The sequence below is a fragment of the Quercus suber genome, unplaced genomic scaffold (genome assembly GCF_002906115.3).
Source record: "Quercus suber isolate HL8 unplaced genomic scaffold, Cork oak 2.0 scaffold_320, whole genome shotgun sequence".
Classification (NCBI taxonomy): Eukaryota; Viridiplantae; Streptophyta; class Magnoliopsida; order Fagales; family Fagaceae; genus Quercus; species Quercus suber.
In genome coordinates, this window is record NW_027069774.1 from 268146 (window position 1) to 286373 (window position 18228).

Genomic DNA, 18228 nt, shown 5'->3' on the forward strand with positions numbered 1-18228 from the left:
AAAAACAACAACAACAACACAAAACCCACGGACAATCCACCATACACACCACCGCAACGGAAAAAAAAAAAAAAATCAGAGGAGGACGACGAGATCGAGAGGGCGGCGCGATCGAGACGACGACGAGATCGGAGATGATGATCTGACCCAGAGGAGGACGGCGTGATCTCGGCGTGATCTCGGCGCCGTGATCGCGATCTTGGCGCGATCGAGAAGGCAGTGCGATCGAGAGGGCTGCGCGATCGGTGACGAAGGAGGCGACGAGATCGGAGACGAAGTAGGCGACGAGATCAAGGACGAAGGAGGCGACAGCGACGAGGATGGCGATCTGACCGGCGAGGACGTGCTTCAGGTGGAGTGCGCCTGGGCTCACCGTTCTTCTCTTTTTATATTTTTACAACAAATTTTAGTTAACAATATTTTTATAACAAATTTTAGTTAACAATAAATTATTATTATTATTATTATTAATAAGTAGTTTTTTTTTTTGAGTAAGTATTATTAAGTAGTTGATTTAAATATGAAATAAACTCCCTTATATATACATTGTCATTTTTGGTAATTTACAATTCAAACCGCCACTTTTATAAGTCCTAGCCAAATATTCAATTTTTCCAAAAAACACTTTTTATCAGTTTTTACCAAACACTCAGTTTTAAAAAAGCTCAATTTTATACCGCACTTTTTGAAACCCCCACTTTTTCAAAAAGTCAATTTCAAAAAGTTGAACCAAACTCACCTTAAGCTACATTAATGGCCATGTCGTGCTTTTTGTCCTCTCTCCTTTTTATTTTTAGAACCATAGCATTATTTATTCGAATTGGACTTCCTGTTTTCTTTCTTCATTTTTCCCCTCTATTTACCGTTCCTTTTCAATGTCCTTCCATGTCCCCTTAAAGTTTCTCTTACCAAATAAATCAACTTGAAAGAGTAAAACCATTGCAAAATTCAATGTTATGCCAGGGAGGTTTAGATGATAGTTACTTCGAGGGAATTTTAAGAGGCGGTTTGTGTTCATCTCCCATAATTGTTGCACAACGTGGCATTGTTCCACTTTCAACCAGTATCATATATTTAGAAGTGGGTTGAACTCAATTTCATGGAGAGGATTGGGTGGAATTGCGCAAGAAATGAAAAGAGATTTGAGGGGAATTAAGGCATTTAATTGTAAGGATAGCACAAAACGTGGTAGATTTTCCTATTGTGCAGAATAAATAAAAAATTCCCATTAATTCCAGCACTCTTTAACATTAGTTATTTATCTTACACATGGTAGATTTTCCTATTGTGCACAATAAAGAAGTGTAAAATGTTTTGACAAGACTGGTATAAGACTGATTGACATATGAAATATTGAAAAGAACTTCGGTAATTTCCATCACTATATATCTACAATGTTGCACGATCAACGTTTCAACCCAGATTGAATCAGATGGTTGCACCACAACAGGCCATGACCTAGTTTCTCCTAATGACTGGAAGCAACAGCATAAAATTTCCCCTTTGATTTTTTATGGCTGGTAAAGTTTGGAGATTGATGGAAATATCAATAGATTCAATACCCAATCTTAGTGAAGGTCCAAGTAAAGTAATTAAAACATTACTTGTAGTGCAAGTATTCAAGCTTTAGATTAGTCTATGGTTAATTTAGGATTTAACATATTATAAAAACCTTTTGACAGTTTAACGTTCATTCTAAAATGTAGATCTCAATAGTAAATATATAGCCATCAAAAGTTTTCTCTTGTAAATGTCATAATGGACAACGTAAATTTCTTATGTTCTTTATTTATCATCTTTAATTTCTCCTTTGTATTTTCCTATACACTTTATCATGGTATCAAAATTATGTCTTGCCATTTACTAATATGATATCAGAGTTATGTTTTATCTTTTCTAATATGGTATTAGAGCAAAACTTTTGTGGCCTCTATTAATTCATATCTTAATCACAAAATCCCATCCAACTTCCTTCTCTCATCACAATTTTTAGTCATTTTGTAGACTTATCCTTATCAATGGCAGCGTTATTTCTCTCATTATTGCTGTCGGCCACTCTATAGGCTCATTCTAATTAATTCCTTATCTTTTTTTTTTTTTTCGGTAAACAAAAATGGGAACTACCTCATATGCGTCTTTCTCAAATTTGATATTTTCTTACAAGATTATCTTAATGATTTTCTTTCCAGTCACCCTCTGTTTCATGTTTAGGTTGCATTACTCAAATTGTGCCTCTAATTAGTAACCATTATTTGCTTTCTCTTTGGTCACACATCTCTATCATTTTTAATTAGAGTTTTTTCAAATGACACCTTTGATTGGTAGCTTCCACTAGTATGATAAGTATGTACACCTCATTCATCATGTGCATCCAGCAGCTTGTTGTCTATGCCATTTAATTTGGTTTTTCTTGGTTCACTCCACATCTAATTTGGTCACAATTTCTTTCAAGGTCTCACTCTCTTTCCAAACTCAGGTTGTGTTCAAGTTTCCACCTTGAGTTTGAGGAGATGTTAGAGATATCAAGGCCTAATCCTAGTTAAGGCTTAAGTCTGTTATATAATTCTAGCATATGTTCATTGTATCTAATAGTGTAAGTAAAGTAATCCCAATCCTACTTGTATTGCAAGTATTACAATCCTAGTTTAGTCTATGAGTAGCTAGTCTAGAATTTAGCCTACAATATACATAGATCTCACTAGTAAAAATGTAACTGTCAATGATGTTGATGTGTGCTTCTACATTCTCATTCCCACTATCATCTTTATTTATTTGTATTTTCCCATACAATTTATCAATCATAGTATCAAAGTTATGTTTTACCATTTTCTAATAAAACAATCATATAGAAGTTTTGCCATCCAAGTCATCCTCAGTTTCATTATCACTCATGCGTTTTTTTTTTTTTTTTTTGGGGTAGAAACGGGAGGTCTTATTTATTTAATATATAGTTCATACAACAACATCATAATCCGACCATTGGGCATGCAGTTTATTACTCCCAAGGCCAGCCAAATCCCTTACGAAATAGTGGTATACAAAACTAGGACAGCTAGTATAAACAAACAAAAGATGTTGTTGGTGGGTTCCTCACTTTGCTAGAGCATCCACGCATCCATTTGCTTCACGGTATATATGACGGGCCTGCACCTCCCATTCTTGCTCCATGAGGCTCCTGCAATCACATAGTAAAGACATCACATTAAGAGCGTAAGTAGCATTATATTAGTTAACCATGATAACACTGTAACAGAATCAATCTCAAGCTGGATAAACTTGAATCCCAATTCCTATGCTAATAAGAGACCCCGCTGGACTACTGCTAGTTCGGCCATATTATTAGTGGCTATACCTAGATTTAGAGAAAATCCAAATAGCCAAAAACCAGAGCTATCACACAGTAGTCCCCCTGCACCAACCAACCCTGGATTGCCTATGACACTTCCATCCGTATTGAGTTTTATATAGGGGTCAGTTGGCACAGCCCATCTAATGCAGGGTCCTAACTTGAATCAATTTATCGGAGCTGGCTAAGAAAAAATATTTGATGGCTGCTTGCATTATTATGTAAACTAGACTATGCTTGGATCAAGATTGGTTCTTAAAAATCTGTTTATTTTTGACTAGCCATAAATTCCAATAGAGAAAAGGAAAATATATGTTCCAAGGGAGTTGCATGTGTAGAATAACCCCTACTGCAGTCGCGTTGCTCCGCAGCCTCGCTTGTAAGGGCATGTGGAGAAAGGATAGAGGTAGGATCCCCGGGGATTAATCCCAAACCTCCTTAGCCCATGGGCAATCATGTAAGATATGAATTGTTGTTTCCAGAGTGTTGCATCTGGGGTAGTGGGCAGTTATGTGTTGGTGAGAAAAGGTTAAATATTGCCTTGTGGGAAGCCGGTTGTGCATAGCTTTCCAAAGGAATAGTTAGATCTTTTTGGGACATTGTAATTTCCAAATCCAGTACCACAACTATTTATTCAGAGGCAATAGTTTTTGGTGATATACAAATTTTGATGCTGAACTAACCGAGCAAGTACCATTATTATGGGGCCATATGAAGGTATTTGAAAGCCTGGCAATATGTGCCATGGGGATACCTTTAATAAGTTGCTCAAGTTGTGGTGGCAGAGGAACGTGGAGAGAGTCAAAAGTCCAAGTATGATTAGTGTACTAACTCGGCTGTTTTCGTCATTTAGCATGAACGGTCCTTTAATGCGACTACGAAGGGTGCCTCCACGGATCCAGTGATCATCCTATACGCTGATAGTTTGCCCATCCCCTATTATCCATTTCATACTAGATTGTAACTATTGAATTCCGTCAAACAAGGCTTTCCAGAAATGGGACCCTCTCGAGTTTCTGGCACTCTCAAATAGGCTCATATATGGGAAATATTTGGCTTCTAAGACTTGGGCCTAGAGCATATTAGGATTAAGATACAAGCGCTAAGCCTAGTTCATAAGGATTGCCCTATTCCTATGGTGGATCGATTGTATTCCCAACCCTCATGCGCCCTTTGGTAGGGTTACCATGTCCCAATTAACTGTATGATAGCATTGGTGCTGGTTTGTATCCCCCCATAAGAACTGGCAACTTAATTTGTCTAGTTGTTGACTAATCCTCTGAGGAAGCAATGTAGTTTGCATGGCCAGGAACTGCCATCCTTCAATTTTCTTTTGAATTTTGTCAACTAAATAATGGTATGCATTGGTCATTCGGTGGGTTATGAAAATGGCGGTTCCTAAGTATGGGCCTATGTGATCTATGGTTGGGGTGCCAAAGATTCCGACCACCTGATCTTTTGTTTGCCGAGAAGTGTTAGGGGAAAACCATATTCGAGATTTGTGAGTGCTCATTATTTGGCCTGAACAATGGCAAAATTTCTTTAGGTTCAACTTAGGTTTTGGCAGTCCCTGGCCTTAGCTTCAGTGAATAGAAAGATATCATATGCAAAAAATAAATGTGAAATACGAAGTTGGCCCTTGAATCCTATAAGGTGGATGAGTCTGTCCCAAATAGCCTTTTCCAACATAATGGAAAGGCGTTCCAAACAGAGGATCGAAAGATATGGGGATAAGGGATCACCCTGACGTACCCCCCTACTTTGAATCACTTCTGGAAGAGGAGCCCCATTCCATTTTATATGAAAACAGGTGGATGATATCATATTCATGATAAGCGTGATGAGGTTTGGCAGGACGTGGGAAAATTCTAGTGATTCCTTAATAAAAGGCCATTCTAAATGATCGTAGGCTTTCTCAAGGTCTAATTTTAAAGCTACGTAACAAGTTCTACCCCTTTCAGGATGAGGACAAGATTGGTTATGCCCCAGTCAGGCGAAATAGTTAGCTTTTCAAAAATCTATTGAATGACTTGAATCACACTAGGCCCAAGGATATGCCAATTCTTTTGGAAGAAGAGAGTGTGGTACCCATCTAGCCTTAGGGCCTTCAGAGGAGGAAGCGAAAAAACATTCCTAACAATCTCTATTGGTTAGGGAATACTTGATAACGACTGAGAATGATCTAAAAAGGGGCTATTATGACTAAAATGCAGACCTATACTAGTCGTTGTCCTTATATGAGCCAAGGTGGCCATAAACAACATTTTAAACGCATCAGTAATGTGATTAGTTAAAGTTTCCCCAGAGAGCCATAAACCAATCCCATCTTTTAAAGTCACAATACAAGATTGTCTACGACATTTTAAAGTTTTTATATAAAAGTATTTAGTATTGGCATCACCCTAGCTAAGCCACATGATTCGAGATTTAAGTTTCCAATAAAGGTAATCTTGGTGTAGGATGGTATTATACTCTTGGATGAGCTGTTGCTCCAGTGAGTATAGAAAAGCCGAGGGTTTTCCAGTTAACGCATTTTGGATACCACGAAGCCTAGCCAAAAGATGGGTCTTTCGCTGGAATAAATTGCCGAAGTGGTGTTTACTCCAATCGATGATTTACCAGTTAAAAAGACTAGGTGGTGTTGAAACCTAGAGAGGGGAGATGAAACTGATGGAACATTTTCTGATGCCTAGTGTCACGCCCCAAACCCGATACCTGGATTTGTGACCATGATTGGCATGCTAATATCAAGCTTAAACCTGATTTTAACAAGAACCAACTTAACTTTTACAAAAGCTTCCCTCTTTCTTTTCATTCTTGTTTCTTTACTTAAATGGTATAACTTTTCAATTGATATTCAGAGCATCTACATTGTACTCAAAGAATAACATAATCCACCACTTAAATTCTAAATTTCACATAATACATCTCTTAATGTTTTAAGGTACACGACTTTCATTAGATCCTAAAATACACAATACTACAAAGCTAAACTTCAAATTGCTAATTTGGGATCTATATATTAAAACTAAAACTAGCTCCTTCCAAAACTTGACTAAGGCTCCCTCTGCTCTAAATTAAAACCTATTAACTGAAAGAGTGGAAGGGGGTGAGCTACACAACTCAGTAAAGGTAAGATACATAAGAATTTAATAAGAATGCATGTAAATCAAATCGTTTCCTTTTATAAATATTCAGATAGGAGAACATCTTTTCATACATAGTATTTTATACTATTTATAATAATAACTTATACGCTCTTCGTAGAAAATAATTGTTCTTCTTTTTCTTACGGAATAATATTGCCAAAACCTTTCAGATTGAATCCCTTTCATTTCTTACAAAGTCACCAAATATAATATTAATTATTTAAAATCACATATATGTATGTATCCTTATAAAAAAAGTAATCATTTTAACTTAAATTAGATAATCAGTAATTTTGTCTTAAACTAGAAACATTTTAAAGAATAACAAAACTTTTCTTCATAAACTTCGCGTATAATATTATAACTTTCATAGTTATAAAACTTAACCTTTCATAAAGAACAGATATCTGATGATTTTTTAACATAAAGTTGTACTTTCATCAGAAACTTTATCTCTATAGAACATTAAAACTTTTTCATCAAATTCTTTATCTTTAGAGCACAACAAAACTTTAGAAACTTTTATCTTTAAAGAATAACTTTTTTTTTTCCTCAGAAACTTCTTTTCATAAGAGCTTTTAACTTTTTATAATGCATTTAAATAAAATTATTCTCTCATGATCAATAATATATTATAGCTATTCATAACATATTGGTTAGTCCATATCTGATAAGTCTGTACTTGGTGCATATGCACAACAGAGAAGGCCTCATCACATTTGGGTGTCCTTGTGTGTATGATATTGTCCTCTTTGAGAGGCCTGATAGCACATCCCCTTAAGGTTTTGTTCCTCCACGATGTCCGTACACATTGGGAAGAAGGCCTTGTTCAGATTAGAGTTATGGGCAGCCCCATTTCCCCTACTTTAAATGGCCAAACAGATAACATTTTTCATGGAAAGCCAGTAATTTAACCCCTACTGGCCAAGTTCAAATTAACAAAGGACATAACCCGAAAACATTTCATACTTATATATCATACTGAAATTCAAAATTTGCATAACATTTCTCAATAATAACATTTCCATCACTTTCTTTAAGCATCATGTTTGTGGAAATTAGTAATAGCATCAATATGCTTAAATCACATACTTAAGGTTTCGAAAGCTCATAAACATATCTTTGTCTGAAATATGCTTATATGTCATATCTCTAATAAAAAACCTTTTAATGCATAATACACTTTAAAATAACCTCATGACTTACCAAATGCTCATATAATTTATCCCTTACCTGAAAGCAAAGGAACCAAAAGCCTACAGTCGAAGGAGCTTAGACTTGGGTACTGGTAACACCTAAACCAAATATCAAAATTTATTACTATCAATTATTCCTTATCATAAGCTTACACATTCATCTCAAAACCTATATCTTAAAATTAAGGAAATCCTAATCTCACCTCAACGAGGTTCCCACAAACATATAATGCACACATCAACAAATGATGTACCAAACTAAAGAAAAACCATCATTCTTATATTTATATCATATCTCCAAAGGAGCCAACTTCATTTCAAGATGTCCTTTGAGATTAGGGCAATAATGCATGCATAAACATAAAATCCTTTAAACATGGTCAAATAACCACATACACTCACATGGCAACATATAATGCATTGAACAAGACAACTTCATAAAGACAATAGGCAGATGGTTTAGAACCTCTCCTTTGAGTACTAAACCTTAAACCAAGTTATACACAATTAATCTATAATCTAGACATACCAAAACATAAGCATATTAAATTATAGCTCAAAACATTCACCATAACTTTAAAATTAAATCCTCAAAGTCAGAGTTACCATTTACTATTTACTGCTTATTTCAATAGCATATACCTCATTTGTAAAATACAAATGAGCTATCTAAACACATCCAATCTTCATGCAATTTTATAGAGCAACTCCTCTAGATATCTAGTAAAGACAATATCAATTTCGGAGTCAAAGCATAAACCATGATTTACTAAAAATCATACAATACAGCGTACCTAGATCTGTCCTGACAGAATTTCATGCAACTTAGAAATTAAACCATTATTTTTGTATTAATCTAAATGCTGTGAGACCACTCATTACAACCATATATGTCTTAGATTTCATAAAAAATATCCCTAATATCCAAATTTACTGTATACAATTTAATACATAATTTATCATGTGTAAACACAAAATTTGTCACAGTGATAGCTTTGCAACATTTTCTTGTAAATTCACAAACAATTATCAAACAATGGTATTTTCATATGAAATTTAATACACACCTACTAGACACATCATATAATAATTTATAACAAGCCCTTTACCCATAGATGTCCTAGAAAAATACAAGATTTATAATGACCAAATAGATTAACCAGTGAGTGCAACTCTAAACAAGTTCTTGAACTAATTCTTAACAAGTTTTAATTAATGAATCAACTACACATTCAGCACCTCCATTAACAATTCTATAAAGTTAATCTAGCTATTTTACTCATTTTAACACTTACCCATAACAGATTTTATCTTAATCTATCATCTAGGAGCAAATGCAAGCATAAATAATGACTTTCTTCATATTCAGCCAATCAACAGTCTTTAAAATCCAACACACCCATATACAAATTCATATAACCATCACTTAAGTTTAAAATGAACAATAGATTAAAAAGATTAGATTTTCCCCTTACCCTAGATATAGGTTCTTGGAGTGATAGAGCTAGAATCACTCTAGCTTTAAATTGGGAACAAGAGCTTGAGAAGATTTGAAAGAAACCCTTGTAGCTGTTGGACCCATAGGTATGAGAGGGAGAGCAGAGTTGAGAGTTTTTTTTTTTTTCTTCTTCTTTTGGTGTTGGACCCGTGGGTATGAAAAAGGGAGAGAGCTTCTTGAGTCTTCTAGTTTCTTTGAGACAATCAAAGAAGAGATAAGGTGCTGTCGTGTGGGAACAATGGAAGAAGAAAGAGATAAGAACAAAGAAAAAGGAATAGAGAAAGAAGAATAGGACTTGAAGCTTTTGGTGCAACCAAGAAAAGATAAGGGAGATTGAATTGGGTGGGGCACATGTATGCCAAGGAGAATAGTGAGTTGATGGCTTACCTTACAACTTTTAAAATTTACTTTCCACCCCCCCCCCCCTTTTTTTTTTTTTTCTTTTGTTGTTGGACTCGTGGGTATGAAAAAGGGAGAGAGCTTCTTGAGTCTTCTAGTTTCTTTGAGACAGTCAAAGAAGAGATAAGGTGCTGCCGTGTGGGAACAATGGAAGAAGAAAGAGATAAGAACAAAGAAAAAGGAATAGAGAAAGAAGAATAGGGCTTGAAGCTTTTGGTTCAACCAAGAAAAGATAAGGGAGATTGACTTGGGTGGGGCACATGTATGCCAAGGAGAATAGTGAGTTGATGGCTTACCTTACAACTTTTAAAATTTACTTTCCACACCCCCCCCCCCCCCCTTTTATAAGCTTATATTCTATAAAGACCCAAACTATAAAATAACTTGGCATATAAACCCTTACCTTAAACACCTAATTAAACAAAAACAACTATATATCTAATAACTCAACCACTTAATATAATTTTGTACATACTTATTATATATTCATAATACAATTAGTCGTTCAATTATTTACAATCTTTACAATTCTTATTCAATGGCATTATAAAATAATATGCTTATTAAATACTCTTATATTAATTTTAGAAAGTAAGTGACTCAAGATGATAATTAATCACTTGAACACATAGGTTAACTATAAAATTGGGTCGGGGTGTTACACCTAGGGGTGACAAAAATGGCCCAACCCGCAAAACAAATGGGGTGAGTTTGAGTTTTAGAAACCCAACCTGTAACGGGTTCGGGTATTATGCAAAGCTGACCTAAACCCGACCAGTATAAATATATTTATTAAAAAAAATTAAAAACCCTAACTATAAATACTAACTATCCTAACCCCTAATCCTCATTTTTTATTTTCCATCACTCACTCTTAACTGCCACCCTCTCCCTCACTCTCACTGTTACTTGTTACTTATTGCCACCACCCTTCTCCATCTCACCATTGCCAGTCTCTCCTCCACCTCAACGATCCATCCTCCCTCCGTTCCTCACCACATCACTCCCTCCCTTACCACGCTACCACTCCTCCACCTAGCCATAGACACCGATCCTTCCTTCTGCCTCCCTCAATGTGCAACCACTCCTCTACCTCACCACAGACACTGATCCTTACTCCTTGCCTCCCTCACCTCACCTTGATTGGAAAAAGAAGGGATTTTTGTTGGGTTTTCCAGGTCTGTTGTGGTTTTATTTTTGGAGTTTTGGAAGGGTTGAGACAGTGGTAGCTTTCAAGTTGTAAAGGGCAGATTAATCATTGTTTTGTGTTAGTGTAAAAGGAAAAATGAAGGATTTTTATGTATTTGGGTTATGGATTTAGGATTTCTATATTTGGGTTTCTAATTTTTATGTATTATTTCATTGTCAATTTTTTTAAAAAGATTATGTATTTAGGATTTCTGTATTTGGGTTTGTGATTTTATATATTATTTCATTGTCAAATGTATTTTGAAGGTTATGTATTAATTAGGTTTGTGATTTTGAAAGGGAAAATGAGAATTATGAAATTAAATTATTGTAGATTTGTGTGATTTGATTGTCAAATGCTATTGATTTTTTAAAAAATAAATAAATTGGGCCATGGTTTAGGCTATATAGGGACTTCGGATTGGGCCCTGAAATGGCAAATTTGGGCTGGGCCCATGGGCCCAGATTGCGCGGGTTTGGGTTTAAAAAAAAAGACCCATTTATTAAACGAGGCGTGTTTAGGCATAAAAAACCTCGACTCAAACTGACCCGTTGCCATTCCTACTGATGCCCACCAGCTGTCCTCCACTAAGATGGGAAAGGAATGATCAGTAAGCCATATTTGCTCAAACCAAAAAGGCTTAGGAGCTTTCCGATCCATGGGGTCAGTAATAAGAAAAATGGGGCAATGATCAAACTTAACTCTGAGAAGATGGTGTAATTCTGTTTTAGGAAACTGTATTTTCCATTCTACATTGCCTAGAGCTCTATCCAAATGCTCTTTTATATTACATTGCCAAATCGTGTTTTTATTAGTCCACGTGAATCTAGGGCCATGAAAAGCTAGGTCAAGAAGCCCACACTGATCCATACAATTTCTAAAAGCTAATATCCTTCTTCTATTTAAAGGTAAACCCCCCCATTCTTTCATCTTTAGAGAGCATATCATTAAACTCTCCCAATAAAACCTGAGGCAAATTAACTACTATAGCTAAATTTTTTAAGTAGTTCCAAAAAGTTTTCCTTTTATTAAAATTTGGAGAAGCATAAATGGCAATAAGTAGAAAAGAAAGAGATAGGGTCAGTACCTTAACGAGCACATGTATACTGTACTCACTATTAGTGAGAATCTCCACCTTGAGATTGCTACTCTTATTCATAAGCATCCATACGCCTCCTGAAAAACCAGTTAGGTCCACCCCTCAAGAATAGGTGTACAGAAGGGTGTTAATAACAGCCTACTCTCGTTTTTCAACAATACGAGGCTCCACGATGATCAGAATTTGTGGATGATGCCTACGATGCAGTTTGTAAGCATGACTCTGAAAAGCTACATTACCAGCACCGTGGCAATTCCATGCTATCATCTTCATGGAGGAAGAGTTGGGGTTTAGGTAGTCATTGAGGACCCCCCAGGTCCTCGGAGTCCTCAATACGGACTGAGTAGTGCATTGATGTCTAGCTGTCGTTGTCTTTTCCCTGTACATAGGCTCTAGCTCTCTTAGCCTTACCCAATGCGTGACGGACACGATAAATGGTAGGCTTGGGCTGGAGTACATGATGATGTGCAATTTTGGTTCGTCCTCCCTTATCGCGATTTTCATTTTGCTTAAGTCGAGAAAGTGAAAAAATGGCTTCGGGTAGATGTTTTGATGATTCCACACTAGTCGAACTCTCCTGGGCATTCCGTTACCTGACTAATTGTGCAACCGAGTGCCCTACTGGGGCTTGGTAGGGGTGCACAGAATGCCGAACTCGGACATGACTTCTGGTCAGTTGTCGATGTTAGAAATACTGAATGTAATAGTATTGTATTTCTTGATTAAAGAATATACATAGATGCCTTTATATAGGAGGCATATATGTGCAGTATAAGTAAAGTGTAGTACAAGATGTGTGCTATACAATTAATCTAACTAGGCCTAAAGCCCACTATATTATACACGTTAATAGCCCCTCCCAAACTTAAGGTGGATGTGAGACCAGCTTGAGGTTGTCAACCAAATCACGAAGGCATCCCTTAGGATGTGACTTGGTGAAGATATCAGCAAGTTGATCTTTGGAGGAGATTGAGAAGAGCTTGAGAGCACCATGGACAAGATGATAACGAATAAAATGACAATCAATCTCGATGTATTTAGTCCGTTCATGGAAGACATCATTGTGATCAATATGAATGGCACTCTGGTTGTCACAATAAAGAGGAGTAGTAGAGGATGTGGACACACCTAAATCCTTAAGAAGTCATCGTAGCCAAAAGAGCTCAGATATGGTATCAGCAAGGGCACGATATTCTGCTTCAGTATTAGAGCGGGCAATAAAAATTTGTTTCTTACTTCGCCAAGGAATCAAAGAAAAACCAAGAAGAAAGCAATAACCTGTAGTGGACCTGCGATCAGTGAGATCTCCTGCCCAATCAGCATCAGAGAATGTGTGGAGTATAAAAGGAGACTGAGTTGAGTAGAAAAGGCCATGGAAGAGAGTGCCTTTCAAGTATAGAAGAATGCGCAGAACAATAGCATAGGGAGTCGATCGTGGAGCAGACAAATACTGGCTCACCTAATGAACAGCATAGGAAATGTCTGGGTGAGTAACTGTGAGATAAACTAGGCTGCCAACCAATCGTCTGTAAAGAGAGGGATTAGACAATGGTTTTCCCCCCAAGGGTGTCAGATGCGCATTAAGTTCAACTGGAGTGTTAACAGTCTTGTTGTCAGTGAGTCCAGCTCTAGATAAGAGGTCAGAAGCATACTTGGCTTGAATAATATAAAGACCATCTGTGGAACAAATGATTTCAAGACCCAAGAAATAGCTGAGATGTCCTACATCTTTCATCTCAAACTGCTGACTGAGAAAATTCTTGAGTTCTTGAATGCCACTGAGGTCATCACCAGTTATGATCATATCATACATATATAGGAGAAGCAAAATGGTGCCTTTATCATTGCAACGAAGAAGTAAGGCAGAATCATAAGGACCGGTTGTATAACCCAAGCAAAAGATGGTGGACCTGAACTTGGCAAACCAAGCTCGTGGAGCTTGTTTAAGGCCATAAAGTGCACGTCGAAGGCGACAAACTTTGTTTGACTCAACAAGAAGACCAAGAGAAGGTTGTATATAGACTTCTTCACTCAGATCCCCATTAAAAGTCCTATTTACTAGCAGCGGTAACATCTAAGAGGGCACGAACAGATGAGATACGAGCAACTAGAGCATATGTCTCTTCATAATCAATCTCATACTCCTGTGTAAAATCTTTTGCAACAAGACGAGCCTTGTAGCACTCAATAGACCCATCAGAGCGAGTCTTGATCTTATAGATCCACTTAAAACCAACCATAGACTGTCCAGGAGGGAGAGTAGCCAGATCCCAAGTATGATTTTTGGTTAATGCATCAAGTTCCTCTTTCATTACAATTTGCCATAAAGGGTCAGTGGAGGCCTCACGATAGGTTTGAAGCTCGTGGAGTGTAGCAAAGGCAGTGTAACAGTGATAGTCAAGTAAATGTATAGGAATGGATCTTACCCGAGTTGAGTGGCGAGGTGGAATGTCTTGTAGAGGATATTTAGGTGGAGCAGGAGTAGGGGACCCAGGCTCAAGGTGGGGTAACTCATCATCAACCTGTTCATTTTCAACTTGTCTAGGAGAAGCATCAAAAATATCTGGACGATGGATAGAGATGTCCAAAGGAGGATCAAGAGTATTTGTAGAAGGAACATGAGACTCATTTGGAAATATTTCTAAAATAGAGGAGGTAGTCAAAGAAGAACGAAAGTGAGAGAGTTCAACAAACAAGCGGTGTTCCTAAAAGACAACATTACGGGAAACACGAAGACGATGAGTGACAGGATCATAACACTGATACCCTTTTTGAGTTTCGCCATAGCCAAGAAAACAACAAAGTCTAGATCGAGACTTAAGTTTGTTGTGCTTATGAGGTTGAAAAGGAACGAAACAAGCAGATCCCAAGGAGCGAAGGTAATGATAGTCAGGGGGTGACCCAAAAAGGCGCTCATATGGAGCCTAAAAGGGGCTCAGGGGATGATAGCGCTTGGAATACGATTAATAGCATGAACAACATGAAGATCAGTTTCACCCCAAAATGGGGCAAGAACTTTGGCAGAAAGAAGAAGAGCACGAACAGTGTCAAGAATATGACGAAACTTTCTTTCGGCTCGACCATTTTGCTGAGAGGTACCTGGACAAGTTCGATGATGTACAGTGCCATAAGAATGTAACAGAGCTTGAAAAACATATTTAGTATATTCAAGAGAATTATCAGATAGAAAAGTTTTGATACATTTAGAGAATTGTGTTTCAACCATTTTTGCAAAGTTACTGTATATTGGCAAGATTTCAGAACGAGATTTCATAGGAAATATCCAACTATAACAAGAATAATCATCAATAAAAAAAAAAAAAAATATTGAGATCCACCAATACTAGTAACAGGAGAAGGTCCCTAAACATCGGAATGAATTAACTCAAAAATACTATTAGAAATAGATTCACTGTTATTGAAAGGTAAAACTGGTTGTTTTCCTAACTGGCATGAAGTACAATCAAAATTGTCTTTGGACACAAAACCCAACAAACCCTTAGAAGCTAACTATTGTACCCGAGAAGAGGGTGCATGACCGAGACGGGAATGCCATAGTCCGAGAGAAGGTAAGGAAGAAACTGCAGCAGCAGCAGCAACAACAGAAACAGGAGCAACAGGTGGAAGATGAAGATTGTCCACGGAAAACATACGCTCAACTCTAGGACCGGTCCCAAGCTCTTGCCCCGTCCTCAGATCCTGCACAATACACCCAGAATAGTAAAAAAATAAGGTGATATCCTAGTTCAGCTAATTGTCCCACAGGGCACAAATTATAGGATAGGTTAGGTACATGGAAGACACCAGAAACAGAGAGGTTAGCGGTTAAAACAAAACCTAGACTATTCCCATGCATGGTGGAACCATCAGCTATATGAATATTTAGAGGATGTGGTGGAGGGTCAAGTTTAGAGAATAAGGACGAGTGAGATGTCATGTGATTGCAATAGGCAGAATCAAAAAGCCAAGTTTGAGACTTACCGGGTAGAACTGAAAGAGCAGTGGAAAGAGTTGCATTACCAGCCATATGAACAGCCTGAGCTATGATATCCTATAGTTTAGTGGAGGAGAGGTTGATAGTGGATCCAGGAGACTGGGACTCAGTTGAAATGGAAGGTATTGGCAGAGTAGGCTTAGTATTAGCAACAGCAACAGTAAATTTGTTGCGACAGTAACAAGTCTCAATGGTGTGGCCAGGACACTTGCAATAGTTGCAAAACTTTTTGTTGGTCTGCTTACGACGATTACTAGAGCCAAAGGAATCACCTGATTGCTGAAGATGCTTTATGGGAGGAGCAGAAGGAGTAATAGCCAAAACATTGAGCTTATTCTGGGCTTGAAGGGTTGCAAGATGAACTTCTTCTCAAACCAACTCATTTACAACAGTATCAAGAGAAGGGGGAGGACTGCGATTAAGTAACTAACCTCAAATGGGCTCATAGTCCTTGTGAAGTGACATCAGGAATTCATAGAGACGAAATTCATCTCTAACTGTAGCATATTGCTGAACACCCTTTGAGCATGCCCAAGTTGGATCAGAAAGGTCAACTTGGTCCCAAATGAAGCAAAGCTGATCATAGTAGTCATTCATGGATTGCCTTGGTTCTTGCCTGAGTTGATGCAATTCAACCACTAACTAATATTTCATGGATTCGTGAGTAGTGGAGTATCTTTCAGCTAAGATATCCCATGCTGATTTTGCATCATCAAAGCTACCCAACAGATTTGAGATAGAAGGAATGGAAATGTTCCGAATCCATGTGAGGATCATGTGGTTGTGACTATCCCATTCAATCATGCGATTAAGGAAGGCAGCATCTTCTCCCCTTGACAAGAATAGTGATTGTACCAGTACAATAATGCCAGAGCATGCGACCTTTAAGAAAACTGCTCATAGCTTGAGACAAAGATAAGTAATTCTTATTCCCCTCCAATATAGTATTGATGGGGCGAGGAAGAAAAATATCCTTTTTATTCATTTAGACACACAATATGCAAAAACAGACTGCAAAAAATGAAATTTACGTGAAAAATTGGGTAAGGAGAACCTAGACGGAAAAAGTCAACTAGGAGACAAGTCAATGGTCAAAGTCAACGGCCCAGTCAAAGTCAATAGTAAAAGTCAACGTGGTCAACGGTCAAAGGTGATGACGTAATCGTTGCTGAATACTGACGTAAGCAAGCTAATGTGTTGCTGACGCAAGCAATGATGACGTCACTAGGGCTGACGTGGCGTAACTGAAGACGTTAGCGGACTGAGTTCTGGCGCATGGAAGCACGTGGAGGTGCGTGAAAGTATGGCAGCGCGTGGAGGTATGTGCCGGTAACGCCGAGAATTCTTGTGGCACGTGGAAGGTTCGATGAAGAGGATATTTCACAGAAAGGCAGATCAGAGAGATTACTTTCCAATGGTACAATATGTGGTCTAATAGAAGAAGCGAAAGTGGTGGTGGTGGCAAGGCAGTGTTCTTTGATGTACTAAAGTCGCGGTGGAGGCAGTGGTGCTACTCACAACAACGACTGTAGATGACACCCAAGAAGACAAAACTGCTTAAGAACGGCACACCAAAGTATTAGGACAATGGCTTTGATATTATGTTAGAAATACTGAATGTAATAGTATTGTATTTCTTGATTAAAGAATATATATAGATGTCTTTATATAGGAGGCATATGTGTGCAGTACAAGTAAAGTGTAGTACAAGATGTGTAGTACAAGAGGTGTGCTATACAAGTAATCTAACTAGGCCTAAAGTCCACTATATTATACACGTTAACAGTCGAGGTTCGTTTTGAGGTGGTGGTTCGAGGTGAAGTGGTAGACTAGGTGTCTGTGTCACCTGGTTCCATGCCATCATTGCCCATAGGTGTACCGGGATGCAAACATAACTCACTATTTCCTTGTTGGAGTTTTTTAAGGAGAGGCAGCTCCAAATCTATTCGAGGTTTCCCATCCCTAGAGCTTGGTCGTTGGGAGTTGGGGATTGCGTGTGCATAGAGTGGCGGGATGGGTGGTTCGGGCTTCCTAAAGAAGGTGGTGTGAATTGTAGGTCTAGGTCGATCGGGGTGGGGGTTGTGGATTGTTGGTCTAACGAAGGTGCCATGGTTAGTCGTTAGTGTACTCTATTTTGGCGCGATGAGAACAAAGTCGGCTTTATGCAACAATTCACTCGGTGGGTGAGTATGTGGACTTACCTAAGGGGGTCTAGGATAGTTGTTCGTGTGGTGGGATTGCATGCAAGCCATGCTCTTCTCATGTAGTAGCTATAATTCACAATTTTCACCATGCAATGCCACATCGACGCAGTGAAATCTAGCTGGGGTCATCGAGTCATCTTCCTAAATTTGTAAC

At 37.9% G+C, this 18228-nt stretch overlaps 1 long non-coding RNA gene across 1 annotated transcript; it reads right to left on the reverse strand.

Annotated features, from left to right (window-relative positions):
- Positions 1-2968: 2968 nt before the first annotated feature.
- Positions 2969-9539, reverse strand: LOC111996831 (uncharacterized). Its single transcript, XR_010632805.1, has 2 exons — positions 9167-9539; positions 2969-3175 (listed from the first exon to the last, which is right to left on the reverse strand). It is a non-coding gene; the product is annotated as an uncharacterized LOC111996831 (long non-coding RNA).
- Between the last annotated feature and the right edge of the window lie 8689 nt (positions 9540-18228).